Source organism: Momordica charantia, unplaced genomic scaffold (genome assembly GCF_013281855.1).
Source record: "Momordica charantia cultivar OHB3-1 unplaced genomic scaffold, Mcharantia_2.0 BLBB01000027.1, whole genome shotgun sequence".
NCBI lineage: Eukaryota > Viridiplantae > Streptophyta > Magnoliopsida > Cucurbitales > Cucurbitaceae > Momordica > Momordica charantia.
Window position 1 is genome coordinate 76758 of NW_028275183.1, and position 12179 is coordinate 88936.

The following is a 12179-nucleotide window of genomic DNA, read 5'->3' on the forward strand; positions in this document are numbered from 1 at the left end:
AATGGGTCAAAGCAATGAACCTTGAAATGGAGTCGATGTACTTCAATTCCGTTTGGGAACTTGTAGATCAACCTGACGGGGTAAAACCCATAGGGTGCAAATGGATCTACAAGCGAAACGAGACGCCGAAGGAAAGGTACAGACCTATAAGGCGAGACTTGTGGCAAAAGGCTACACACAAAGGGAAGGGGTGGACTATGAAGAAACCTTCTCCCCTGTAGCTATGCTTGAGTCTATTAGAATACTTTTGTCCATTGCCACATATTATGACTATGAGATATGGCAAATGGACGTCGAGACTGCTTTTCTGAATGGCAATCTTGAAGAAAGTATTTATATGTCTCAACCCGAAGGGTTCATAGAACAAGGTCAAGAGCAAAAGGTTTGCAAGTTTAAACGGTCCATATATGGACTAAAACAAGCATCTCGATCTTGGAACATAAGGTTCAATACTGCGATCAAATCTTATGGTTTTGACCAAAACGTTGATGAGCCTTGTGTATACAAGAAGATCGTCAACAACACCGTAGCTTTCTTAGTGTTGTATGTGGATGATATTCTACTCATTAGGAATGATGTAGGATACCTTACTGACATAAAGAAGTGGCTAGCGACTGAGTTCCAAATGAAAGATTTGGGAGAAGCTCAATATGTTATTGGCATCAAAATTCTAAGGGATCACAAGAACAGAATGTTAGCCCTATCTCAAGCAACTTATATCGACAAGATGCTTGCTCTATATTCGATGCAGAATTCCAAGAAAGGTTTATTACCCTTCAGCATGAAATTCATCTGTCTCAGGAACAGTGTCCTAAGACACCTCAAGAAGTTGAGGATATGAGACGTATACCCTATGCTTCAGTAGTGAGCAGCCTGATGTACGCTATGCTGTGCACTAGGCCTGACATTTGCTATGCGGTAGGAATAGTCAGTAGGTACCAATCCAACCCAGGATATGATCACTGGACTACTGTTAAGGGAATCCTCAAGTATCTAAGGAGAACGAGGGATTAAAAGCTCGTGTATGGCGCTAAGGATTTGATCCTTACAGGATACACTGACTCTGACTTCCAAACAGACAAGGATTCGAGGAAATCCACGTCGGGGTCAGTATTCACTCTTAACGAAGGAGCGGTAGTTTGGCGAAGCATCAAACAAGGATCTATCGCAGACTCCACCATGGAGGCTGAGTATGTTGCAGCTTGTGAAGCGGCAAAAGAGGCGGTTTTGCTTAGAAAGTTCTTGACAGATTTGGAAGTCGTTCCAAACATGAACATGCCCATCACACTTTATTGTGATAACAGTGATGTTGTGGCAAATTCTAAAGAACCTCGAAGCCACAAGAGAGGCAAACACATCGAAAGGAAGTACCACCGTATACGGGAGATAGTGCAGCGAGGAGATGTGATTGTCACAAAGATCGCTACAGAGCATAATATTTTTTATCCTTTTACGAAGGCACTCACGGCTAAAGTGTTTGAGGGCCATCTAGAAAGTCTAGGTTTGCGAGCATTATACAGTTAGTGATTACGCTTGTTTACATGCGTAAAAAGAAGGTTTTAGATGCTGTTTTTACTATGTTTCAGCTTTGTTTCGGATTTTTCTCGATCGTTTGAGTTCCAATTCATGCAAAATTCATATATTATGGTTTGTGGTTGGCTTATATTGTATTTATGACATTTTAGGACCATTTGGGAGTGCAAATTAATCAAAAGAAGCAAAAAGACGGAAAAACTTACATGGGAGGCGCCAGGCGCCTGGGAAGCCTGCAGAAAAACAGGTTTTCTTCCAACTTTGCCCTTAATGAAACGCGTCTTCCAATGCGTTTTGGTGGTTCCAACCGATGCATACGTGTAGAAGAAGTGTTCCACTATCAGTTTGAGCACGATTTGGTCAGTCAAAAGAGTTGGAAATGGGTGATTCACCATCGTTTTAGGACCTACCTAACCAATTCTGCACAGCTATAAATTCCAGCAACTTCTCCACCAAATTCATCAAGCCTTGCTTCCTTCTCTTGATCATTTTTAGTGTTTCTTTGTTGCTTTCTAAGTACTTTTGAGTTGCTTTCATTAGTTACTTTTGGTTTTTAAATCCCGAGCACTTTACATTCTTTTATTGAGCTTGTTTTGTTACCATTTGTACTTAGTCATTTTTCTACTTATTCAAATATATAAAAATCTAGCACTTTGCTTATTCTCTCTTTGCCTTTACTTTATTTTCAGTTAAGAGAGTTGTGTTTTTGGAGGAAAGAGCACGTGACACTCTCCCTTGCTTGAAAGAGAAGGGCGAAGCTCTCAATCCCGATGAAAACTCTCCATTAGTTAACTTTTGTTTTTCACACATGCATTCCACATTCAACCATTTTACTTGCTGTATTTTCTTCAATATGTCTTTCTAAATTCCCGTCTCTAGCCCGGTTATGGATAGTTAGCCTTTTATGTCTAAAAAGGGTTGCTAAGAAGTAGTGTTTTTACTTTCCATTCATTGCTCAACATGTTTTCCCAAAAAGTTAGGATTTAGAGAAGGCCACTGTAAGTCTTAACAAGTCAATACTGAAAAGGTTGCTTATTTGCATTGTTGAGTGGTTAAACCGAGGAGAGGAGCGCCTTAGACATAAGGGTTCCGCTTAAGTAGCCTAGACATAGGACCTTAACCCGAGGTTGCGACTATTTCCATCCTAAAACTAAGATATATCTCATAATAGACATATTAGGGAATGTCTTAGGACTTTGAACTTGCTTAGACATAAGTCAAGTGAAAAGCGTAGTCGTTGGTTCCTAAAGTGAAATGCATATCGTCCTTAGCATATCCTTGATTCTTTGTTGGCTAACTTGAAGTAATTCGGGCTAGGTTTTATTATTATAAGTCCAAATCCCAAATCCAAAACCATTATTTGTGACCACTTCCCATTTACTAGAATCACTCATTTCAACATTCACTATTCTTTAAAACTTCAGAGTTTGGAAATTGTTTAGAAGTCCTTGAGGATCGATACTTGGATACTCCATCCATTTTATATTACTCTGACAGGTGTGCGCTTGCATCTATATAATTGTTACCACGCTTAGCGCGTGCGTTCAACATAAACATCCCAGTCAAGTTTTTGGCGCCGTTGCCGGGGACTTTAGTTTTAAAATTATTTTCAAATTCTTTTAGTTTTTATTTTTGAGAATTGTTGTTGGGTGTAATTTCCATCCACCGTTTTTGTTCTATATTTTTGGTCGTTTGTCTCACAAGGGTAAGTTAAAGTGCATGAGCACAAGATCTTTTCTTCTACCCCTTGACCCTGAGATTGAGCGGACCCTTCGAAAAACTCGAAAGGAGCAAAGACTTCGAAAACAACTAGAAAAGCAAAAAGAGAGAGAAGGTGAAATCAGTCCTGAAAGTGAGGTAGAGAGTACGAGCACATCAATGGCAGATATTCCACCTCGTGATCCGGTTGATCCACCTGCTGTTAACGGTAATATGAGGGATCATGCAAGAAATGATGAATTCAACCATATCCAGATGGCGGACAACAGAGACGTGGCAATGCGAGAATATGCCGCCACGACTTTTCAGAACTTTGATTCAGGGATAGTCAACCCTATTCCAGCCCACGCAAACTTTGAGCTTAAACCAATGATGTTCCAAATGTTGCAGACAATTGGACATTTTGGAGGGCAGGAACATGAGGATCCACATGATCATCTGAAATCATTCATTCAAATTGCAAATGCATTTCGATTACCTGGTATAACAGACGATATGCTCTGAGACTAACACTTTTTCCATTTTCTTTGAAGGACCAAGCTAGAGCATGGCTCAATGCATTTCCACCGGGATCCATCACCACATGGGGGTCGTTAGTGGAGAAGTTCTTAACAAAATTCTTCCCACCTACTCGCCACGCTGATATCAGAGAGGAGATCATCTCCTTTAGACAGTATGATCGTGAACCTGTTCACGAGGCGTGGGAGAGATTTAAAGAACTAATCAGGAAATGTCCGAACCATGGCTTGCCGGCATGCATCCAGATAGAACATTTCTTTAGAGGTTTAGATCATCCTACTAAGATGATGCTAAACAATGCTGCCAACGGAGCCTTTACAAAGAAGACATTCAACGAGATAGTTGACATCCTAAATGACTTAGCTTCACACAACGAACTATGGTGTTCGCAAAGATCTAGGGCAGCACCAAAGAAGCAAGATCCAGCTGGAGTTTTGGCTCTGGACATTGCGACCTCGATGCAAAAAGAGATGGTTACAATGAACCAGAGGCTGAAAGAGATGGCATTGGGAATAAAAAATCCATTAGCCACGCCGATACAACCTGTGCAGTCGGATTATTGCACTCCTGCCCCTGTTTGCCAAGTCAACGATCTCATTTGTTCATTTTGCATTGAAAACCATATCTATGATAATTGTCCACATAACCCTGCTTCCGTTTTTTATGTAGGACATGGGAACAATAGGAACTTTAACCCATATTCGAACACCTACAACCCAGGTTGGAGGCACCACCCTAATTTCTCATGGGGAGGTCAAGGAGGTTCGAGCGGTTTTAATCAAGGGCAGAGCCAACAGAACAAGCAGCCCTATGTTCCACCTACACAACAATACATCCCACCACCGCAACAGCAGTACAATCAGAGAACACAGACTCCACCAGTTCACAATAACAACTCAAATCTTGAGAATATGATGAAGGAGTACATGGCCCGAACCGACGCAGTGATACAATCCCAAGCGGCATCAATGAGGAATTTTGAGACCCAATTGGGACAGCTCGCCAATGAATTGAAGAATAGGCCACAAGGTTCTTTTCCAGGCCATACTGAATTACCAAGACGAGAAGGGAAAGAACAGTGCAAAGCTGTCACCCTCAGGAGTGGACTGGCATATGATGGACTAACAATGCCAACAACAGATGTACAGATTCCGTCCACTGAACCAATTGTAAAGATACCAGAAAATCCAACAACACCAGAAAAAGAAAATATTAGAAAAGGTAATGAGGACACCCCGAGTGTTCCTCCACAGGTACAGCCTTCTTTTACCCCTACTCCCCCGTTTCCACAAAGATTAGTAAAGAAAAATAATGATTCCCAGTTTAGAAAATTTTTAGATATTTTAAAACAATTGCATATAAATATACCATTAGTAGATGCTCTAGAACAGATGCCAAATTATGCTAAGTTTTTGAAAGATATAGTTTCTAGGAAGAAAAAAATAGGCGAGCATGAACTGGTAGCCATGACAAAATGTAGTAGTGAAGCTGTAGGCAGCCCGCTACCCATGAAATGTAATGATCCTGGCAGTTTTACCATTCCATGTTCCATAGGAGGAAAAAACTTAGGTAGGGCATTATGTGATCTAGGCGCTAGCATTAATCTTATGCAATTATCAGTTTTCAAATCTTTAGGCATAGGAGAAGCTAGACCTACTACGGTTACCCTCCAACTAGCAGATAGATCTATCATAAGACCTGAGGGAAAGATAGAAGATGTTTTAGTCCAGGTGGACAAATTCATTTTCCCTGCGGACTTTATCATTCTAGATTGCGAGGCCGACTTAGACGTTCCCATTATTTTGGGAAGACCATTTCTAGCCACTGGGGATACAGTTTTTAATGTAAGGAAGGGAGAAATTACAATGAGGGTAAATAATGAAGAAGTTAAATTTAACGTTCTAGACGCCATGAAATTACCAGGAGACTTTGAAGAGTGCTCTGCTATAAATAGCTTGAATCGTATTATGTTTGATGAGTTTTATGACTTATTAGTTACAGAGATTGAAGAAGAGCTTGATAAGATAGCAGAAGGACCAGAAGATGTGGCTAATCCTATTGAAAAAATACAAAAAGAAGAATGCAAGTCGTTACTTCCGTCCATAGTGGAACCACCCACGTTGGAGCAGAAGCCATTGCCGTCGCATTTGAAATATGCGTATCTAGGGGATAACGACACTTTACCAGTTATTATAGCTTCCAATTTATCACCTACTAATGAATATTCTTTATTGCAGATTTTGGAGAAGCACAAAAAGGCCATTGGATGGACGATAGCAGATATCCGAGGGATAAGCCCGGCCTTTTGCATGCACAAAATTCTATTGGAAGAAGATGCTAAGAACTCTATTGAGAGTCAAAGGCGGTTGAACCCGAAGATGAAAGAGGTTGTAAGGAAAGAAATTCTTAAATGGCTTGACGCCGGTGTTATATACCCAATATCCGACAGCAGCTGGGTAAGCCCAGTACAGTGTGTACCAAAGAAAGGGGGTATAACCGTGGTGGCCAACGAGGAGAATGAGCTCATCTCAACCCGAACTGTGAGCGGGTGGAGAGTTTGCATTGATTATCGCAAACTCAACAAGGTAACAAAGAAAGACCATTTTCCTCTCCCGTTTATTGACCAGATGCTCGACCGTCTGGCAGGTAAGGATTTCTATTGTTTTTTAGATGGATACTCGGGTTATAATCAAATTACTATTGCTCCAGAAGACCAGGAGAAGACAACATTTACGTGTCCGTATGGTACGTTCGCTTTTAGGCGAATGCCCTTTGGACTATGCAATGCACCCGCGACTTTTCAGAGGTGTATGATGGCCATCTTCTCTGACATGGTAGAAAATATTCTAGAAGTTTTTATGGATGACTTTTCTGTTTTTGGAAATTCTTTTGACGCTTGTTTAGTTAATTTGGAGAGAGTATTGGAGAGATGTGAACAAACAAACCTAGTCCTAAATTGGGAGAAGTGTCATTTCATGGTACAAGAGGGTATTGTTTTGGGTCACAAAATTTCCAAGCAAGGAATAGAGGTAGACCACGCTAAGATAGACATCATTTCAAAGCTACCTCCTCCTACAAATGTCAAAGGGATTAGAAGTTTTTTAGGGCATGGGGGATTTTACCGCCGCTTTATAAAAGACTTTGCTAAAATTTCTAAACCCTTGTGTCAATTGTTAGAACATGATAGACCATTTGTTTTTGATGATGACTGTTTAAAATCATTTGAAATGTTGAAAGTTGCTCTAAGTTCAGCTCCTATAATTATCGAACCTAATTGGGATTTACCTTTTGAGCTCATGTGTGATGCTAGTGATTATGCAATAGGAGCTATGTTAGGACAACGTAAAAACAAGATCTTGCATCCTGTGTATTATGCTAGTAAGACTCTGACCGGTGCACAACTCAATTACACTACTACTGAAAAGGAACTGTTAGCAGTTGTGTTCGCCTTTGATAAGTTTAGGTCTTACTTGATAGGCACAAAAGTCATTGTTTTTACTGACCATTCTGCTTTAAAATATTTATTTGCTAAAAAAGATGCTAAACCACGTTTGATACGGTGGATTTTGTTACTTCAAGAGTTTAATATTGAAGTTAGGGACAGGAAGGGTACTGAAAACCAAGTTGCTGATCACCTGTCTAGATTGGAATCCCCGCTCTGTGATGATGGAACTGTTATACGTGAACAGTTTATTGACGAGCAAGTCTTGCGAGTTGATTCAGTTCCGTGGTATGCCGATATAGCAAATTATTTGGTAAGTCGAATAGTTCCTTATGAGTTCAACAAGCAACAGGTAAAGAAATTTTTAAATGAAGTTCGATGTTATCGTTGGGATGAGCCTTTTTTATATAAGCTAGGACCTGACAATATCTTACGCAGGTGTGTCGCAGAAGAAGAGCACGAGGCGATATTAGACACTTGTCATATGTCTCCATATGGAGGACATTTTGCAGGACACAAAACCGCAGCCAAAGTTTTGCAAAGTGGGTTCTTTTGGCCCACTCTGTTCAAAGATGCACATAAGTTTGCCCAGGTTTGTGACAAATGCCAACGGACAGGTAATATATCTAAACGCCACGAAATGCCTCAAACCCCGATCCTGGAGATTGAAATATTTGATGTGTGGGGTATAGATTTTATGGGTCCATTTCCATCTTCTAATGGTAAGCTTTATATCTTGTTAGCAGTAGATTATGTTTCGAAATGGATAGAAGCCATTGCAACTGCTACCAATGATTCCAAAGTTGTTATTCGTTTTCTGCAAAAGCACATTTTTACGCGTTATGGAACCCCGCGTTGTCTGATAAGCGATGGGGGGGCTCATTTTGTGAATAGGTCTATGCAAAAGTTGCTGACTAAATGCAATGTGCGTCATAGGGTTGCAACAGCATATCATCCTCAGTCGAATGGGTTAGCCGAAATATCTAATAGGGAGATAAAAAACATTTTAGAAAAAACTGTAAATCTTAACCGTAGGGATTGGTCTTTTAAGCTTGATGATTCACTTTGGGCATATAGGACAACATTTAAGACTCCCCTCGGCATGTCCCCCTATAGGCTAATCTTTGGAAAAGCATGTCATTTGCCTCTTGAGCTAGAATATAAAGCATTTTGGGCTACTAAGAAATTAAATTTTGATTTGTTGGCTGCAGGTGAAGTGAGGAAGTTACAATTGTTGGAATTAGAAGAACACATGCACTTTTCCTATGAGAATGCTAAGTTGTTTAAGGAAAAAACTAAACAGTGGCATGATAGGCGTCTTCGGCCGAACAATCTTCAAGAAGGTGATCTGGTTCTGTTATTCAACTCTAGGTTGAAACTTTTCCCTGGAAAACTTAAGTCTAGATGGTCTGGTCCCTTTCAAATTTTTAAAGTCTACCCATATGGGGCAGTGGATCTAGTTGACTCTAAGGGAAATGTTTTTAAAGTAAATGGGCAGAGACTTAAGCCGTATTTTGGAGAACCAGTGGATAGAGGAAAAACCTCTATTCAACTTTCAGGTCAATAAATTTTTGCGAAAAATGTTTTTTCCTTCTTATCCGTTTTTGAAAGAACAAAAGTAAAGGAAGGAAGTCTTTGTATCTTGTATTTTTTTTTTCTTTGTTTCATTATAAAGTTTTTCTTATTAAGAGAATGTTTTTGAAAACGTTGAAAAACAAAAAGAAAGAATGAAAAAAAAAAAAAAAAAAAATTTGAAAAAATTTTACGCAGGCGCGTGGCGCCTGCCCTTTGCGAAAATAAATCACGCAGGCGCCTGGCGCCTTCCCTGTTTTTCCAGCATTTCGAAAACTCTCAGGTTCAAGAAGTCGTGCAACATATCTACAACTTAAAGGCTTCATTGGATTTTGCGGTTTTACCTTCATGGCCTCCAGCGCTAGCTGCTATCCTTGGTCATCCATCTCCCAGTACTGACACTGATCCTAGTCCACAACCTCCGACTTCATGAAGGGGAGGTTCCTTCTTTGCTATTTTTTGTGTTTTCTTCTTTTGGTTAATGACGTAGTTTGCATATTCTAGCATTACTACGCATGTTTTTTTTTTGTATTGATTATGTTTCGAGCTCAGTTGAAGCATGAATAAATTAGTATCGTTTATCTTCTGATCACTTAAAGTATGCCTTCACTTAACCTTAGTTTAGCTTTTCACATGCCTATTTTGAAGCATCTGTGCTGTGCATGTGATTTCATGTCGATGATGATTATAAGAGATTGTTGAGTTTTCTGTTCTATGCCTGACTAAGCTTGGCGCTATTTCCTTTGTTTATGTGATAAACTCATTTTCTTTTATGTCTTTTTGATCTTTACAAACTTTAAGGTTTTTCTTTGCCCCTATATAGGAAGTCCTTGTCCTTTTTATTGTTAAGCTTTTTTCATCCGATGCAAAAGTCTTTTCCTAGTGAGGACACTGTCTCTCTTAAGTTTGGGGGGGACAGTCGTTGTGTCAGTCGTTGTTTCAGAAAGATAAGGTGTTATTTATATTTAAAAAATCATGCTATTTTCTTTTGAAAAAGAGTCAGTTGGAAAGAAAGAAAATGTTGAAAAAGCACTTAGCTAAAAAAAAATAAAAACGAAAGAAAGAAAGAAAAAAGTTGCAAAAGAGTAAAAAGAGTCTTGTTGAGAGAAAATAAGAGTGGGGAAAAGACTTGTGTTAGAAAGAAAAGAGTGGTAAAAACAATGAGAGTTAAAGAAAATGTAGTTATGATTTCCGAGTCCTACTGTAGACACCCATTTAGTTTTAGGTTGGGTGTTGACTTTGAAAATAGCAGTAAGGATGGTGATAAGTGACTTCGTGTTTCTCATTGTCGTCGTTTTATGACCTAGTTGTTAGTTTCAAAGTCTTTCTACGAGTAGCTGTGGTTGAAACCGATGTTAGTGTGTGGAAACCTCAGGGGCTAGTAGCCGGTCTTTCAGATGTAAAAGTCTTAGTGTAAGAAGGGAGTGTGCAGATTCCTTAGGGGTATTTGAAAACGTTTTCTGTTTTTGGAAGAGAAAAAAGATTTTGAAAGAAAAAGTTTTTATCATTTCAAACTTGGTTTATAGTGACTAAGTTTACAAATGCAATAGAATGGTAGGCTCTGACATCTTTTCCTTGAGACAATTTATGATTGAACATCTCGATTGCTTTTGCTTTTCCTTGTCCATGTGTTAGAAAGCTGATTAAAGTTGCTAAGTTTTGCTTGAGGACAAGCAAAAAGTTAAGTTTGGGGGTGTGATTACGCTTGTTTACATGCGTAAAAAGAAGGTTTTAGATGCTGTTTTTACTATGTTTCAGCTTTGTTTCGGATTTTTCTCGATCGTTTGAGTTCCAATTCATGCAAAATTCATATATTATGGTTTGTGGTTGGCTTATATTGTATTTATGACATTTTAGGACCATTTGGGAGTGCAAATTAATCAAAAGAAGCAAAAAGACGGAAAAACTTGCATGGGAGGCGCCAGGCGCCTGGGAAGCCTGCAGAAAAACAGGTTTTCTTCCAACTTTGCCCTTAATGAAACGCGTCTTCCAATGCGTTTTGGTGGTTCCAACCGATGCATACGTGTAGAAGAAGTGTTCCACTATCAGTTTGAGCACGATTTGGTCAGTCAAAAGAGTTGGAAATGGGTGATTCACCATCGTTTTAGGACCTACCTAACCAATTCTGCACAGCTATAAATTCCAGCAACTTCTCCACCAAATTCATCAAGCCTTGCTTCCTTCTCTTGATCATTTTTAGTGTTTCTTTGTTGCTTTCTAAGTACTTTTGAGTTGCTTTCATTAGTTACTTTTGGTTTTTAAATCCCGAGCACTTTACATTCTTTTATTGAGCTTGTTTTGTTTCCATTTGTACTTAGTCATTTTTCTACTTATTCAAATATATAAAAATCTAGCACTTTGCTTATTCTCTCTTTGCCTTTACTTTATTTTCAGTTAAGAGAGTTGTGTTTTTGGAGGAAAGAGCACGTGACACTCTCCCTTGCTTGAAAGAGAAGGGCGAAGCTCTCAATCCCGATAAAAACTCTCCATTAGTTAACTTTTGTTTTTCACACATGCATTCCACATTCAACCATTTTACTTGCTGTATTTTCTTCAATATGTCTTTCTAAATTCCCGTCTCTAGCCCGGTTATGGATAGTTAGCCTTTTATGTCTAAAAAGGGTTGCTAAGAAGTAGTGTTTTTACTTTCCATTCATTGCTCAACATGTTTTCCCAAAAAGTTAGGATTTAGAGAAGGCCACTGTAAGTCTTAACAAGTCAATACTGAAAAGGTTGCTTATTTGCATTGTTGAGTGGTTAAACCGAGGAGAGGAGCGCCTTAGACATAAGGGTTCCGCTTAAGTAGCCTAGACATAGGACCTTAACCCGAGGTTGCGACTATTTCCATCCTAAAACTAAGATATATCTCATAATAGACATATTAGGGAATGTCTTAGGACTTTGAACTTGCTTAGACATAAGTCAAGTGAAAAGCGTAGTCGTTGGTTCCTAAAGTGAAATGCATATCGTCCTTAGCATATCCTTGATTCTTTGTTGGCTAACTTGAAGTAATTCGGGCTAGGTTTTATTATTATAAGTCCAAATCCCAAATCCAAAACCATTATTTGTGACCACTTCCCATTTACTAGAATCACTCATTTCAACATTCACTATTCTTTAAAACTTCAGAGTTTGGAAATTGTTTAGAAGTCCTTGAAGATCGATACTTGGATACTCCATCCATTTTATATTACTCTGACAGGTGTGCGCTTGCATCTATATAATTGTTACCGCGCTTAGCGCGTGCGTTCAGCATAATTATCCCAGTCAGTTAGTATAGGGCAAGTGGGAGAAATGTAATGGGTATAATGTATACCCTAGTTTATTGTATTTTCCCTTTGCTTTATGATAATGTACACCCCACTCGAGTTTAGTTCAAGTGGGAGTTTGTTGG

General features: G+C 39.2%; 1 non-coding gene across 1 annotated transcript; it reads right to left on the reverse strand.

Moving 5' to 3' along the window:
* Window positions 1-3893: 3893 nt before the first annotated feature.
* Window positions 3894-4000, reverse strand: LOC148207923 (small nucleolar RNA R71). The gene has a single exon (XR_015787583.1). It is a non-coding gene; the product is annotated as a small nucleolar RNA R71 (small nucleolar RNA).
* Window positions 4001-12179: the final 8179 nt, after the last annotated feature.